Source organism: Aplysia californica, unplaced genomic scaffold (genome assembly GCF_000002075.1).
Source record: "Aplysia californica isolate F4 #8 unplaced genomic scaffold, AplCal3.0 scaffold00291, whole genome shotgun sequence".
Classification (NCBI taxonomy): domain Eukaryota; kingdom Metazoa; phylum Mollusca; class Gastropoda; order Aplysiida; family Aplysiidae; genus Aplysia; species Aplysia californica.
In genome coordinates, this window is record NW_004797561.1 from 102,173 (window position 1) to 105,056 (window position 2,884).

Here is a 2,884-nt window from a genome sequence, read left to right on the forward strand (position 1 = left end):
TCCCCCCCTCCAAAGGGGTCCCTGCTTTTTTCGGGAGACCTTCTCCTACTCTCCTTGGGTCTTTCAAAAATTCTTCGCCCAACCCCCCCCCCTGATATTTTCTAAACCAGGTCCCCCCCCTGCCTTTTTTAAAAGGCAGAAAAATCTCGGAGTTCCCGTTTCCAAGTCCGCCACCTAACGATCCTTTGTTGTCCCAAAATCTATAAGAGTCGCTTCGCCCCCCCCTCGGGCAAAATTAATTATTTGACGTTTGAATTTTTCCAAGGGCCTCTTTGGACGGGGGGCGGGGAAAAACAATCCACAAAAAAAAGGAAAGGTTTGCCTGTACATATACATGAATTCTCTCTCTCTCTCTATCTATCACGCAAAGGATCTTCTCTCTCTCTCTCTCTCTCTCCTCCCTGGGGGGGTATGGGGTGTGTGTGTGTGTGTGTGTGTGTGTGTGTGTGTGTGTGTGTGTGTGTGTGTGTGTACGTATGCTTGTGCGCGTGCGTACGTGCCTAGGTGCGTAATGAAAGCGTACTGTTAGCTCAGTTGATATCAATTACGTTTCGGATAATCTTGGTTCAAATACCCAGATTGGCTTTCTTGACCAAGATACGTTTATTGAGGGTTTTTTTAAAGGCTTTCCACCCACTTAGTTCGGTCCAATCAGAAAAGACGACGAACCGTCAATGAGGTGTAGATCTACCTAGCCGAAGAAAATGACCCCTTCAAATTTCAAGGATCAAAGTCCAAGATTAATTACAACATCTCAACCTTCAGGCACCTCCACTCAGCCTGGCACGTTTACACTCGCCCTTTTTCCGGATCTGATTTCATTCTGATTAAACCGAACCGATCAATCGTATAGTTGGACACTCTACTTTAGGAGGTTGTCTTTCAGTAGGGCGTGGGGCGAGAGGTGAGGAGAGTTGTAAGAATCGTTATATTGACGGAAAAGAGAGGGGAAGACTCGGTGTATTCAGATAAAAGTTTACATGGCAGAGAGAGGGAGGGAGGGAGGTAAAGAGAGAGAGAGAGAGAGAGAGAGAGAGAGGGAGAGAGAGAGAGAGAGAGAGAGAGAGAGAGAGAGGAGGGGGAAACAAAGAGAGAGACAGAATCAGAGAGAGACAAAGAGAAAGAGAGAGAGAGAGTGAGAGAGAGAGAGAGAAAGAGAGAGAGAGAGGGGATAGAGAGGACAAAACAGGCAGACATACATACATACATACATACAGACAGACAGACAGTTTGACAGACAGACAGACAGACGTATGTACCCTAATCAGACAGACACAAGGACAGATTGACAGGAAGTCGGACAGATAAAAAGAGAGATGAGCCTTCAGACAGACAAAGAGACAGACAGACAGACAGACAGAGTTTTAGCTGTATTGTTCATTGTCAGTCAGAACAACTGTGTTATAAAAGGGTCCCATTTTGTGAGGAATTGAAAAGGAGAATAGTCAGACAGACAGACAGAACAGAAAAGGTATGTGGACGGAAAGACAAGATGAGACACAGGCAGACACGCATACATACATACATACATACATACATACATACATACATACATACAGATGACAGGTAGACAGACATGCAGACTCACAGACAGATATACAGACAGACACACACGAAGGCGGACACACAGACAAACAGACACACAGACAGACTGGGAACGTTCATGTTACTAGAGAGATGGACACACAGACAGATCGGTAGTGAATGTCTCCTAGAAGTCCGAGGCGCGCAGACAGACAACATAATATGGGAAAAGAGGTAATTGGTCTAACGGAGAGATAGAAAGAGGGATAACTCACATGCAGACAAACAGACAGACAAACATATGGAAAAAGAGGTAATGGTTCTAACCGAGGGATAGACGGAGAAATAACTCACACGCAGACAGACAGACAGACAGACAGACAGACAGACAGACAGACAGACAGACAGACAAATAGATGGGAAAAGAGGTCTAACGGAGAGATGGATGAAGAAATAACTCACAGACAGACACACCGACAGAGTTTCCACGAAAACTTTTGAGGAGACCGCCCATACGTCAATCGAGGATATAAGAGGAGAGACAGACAGACAGACAAACATACAGACGAGAAGATTAACAGTGTGATCCAGAAATGTTCGAGGCTGGCTTAGCACACAGACAAATAAAAAGACATGCAAGAAGACAGACAGGCAGACAGACTTGTGGGGGGCCCTCGTGGCCTAGAGGTTAAGGTGTTCGCCTCTCATTCAAAGGCCCCGGGTTGGAATCCGGGTAGCGGCGGAATATTTTCTTCTCTCAAATTTTCTCCTTTCGATCCTTTCCTGCTTTCTAACAATGTTGTGTCGTCTGCTTTGGTCTCCACTTTCTGCCCCCACCCCTCACCTCGTTTGCCTCCTACTCTGGGCTCCTGACTCTTTCTGCAGCTTTTCTACTGCTTCTCCTTGGCTCCTTACAGCTGTCTTTCAGCCACACCCCTGATCTTATGGTAGGTAAGATCTACACCAAGCCTTCTCGGACAAGGGCGAAACATCTCGGAGGTCCCCTGTGCAAGTTGCGCCTGTTAAAGATTCCTTGGTGGTCCAAAATGTATAAGAGTAGGCTTCTGCCGCCACCCGAGCAAAATTCAAAATGTCCTACCAACTGAAAATGTTTGGTGTGTCCCGCGCGCTCTTATGACCTTATGCTGTTGCGAGCGCCGTAAAACACTTATCGCAACAAACCAAGACAGACTGGTAGATAGTCTCCCAGAAGAATTCAAGACGAGGTGAGCAGACAGACAAAAATAACCGACGAGCACAGATACAGGTATACAAGCAGACAGACGGGCAGACACACTTGTAGAGTGTCTTCCAGAAGAGTTCGAGACGAGGTAAGAAGACAGACAAAAATAACCGACAA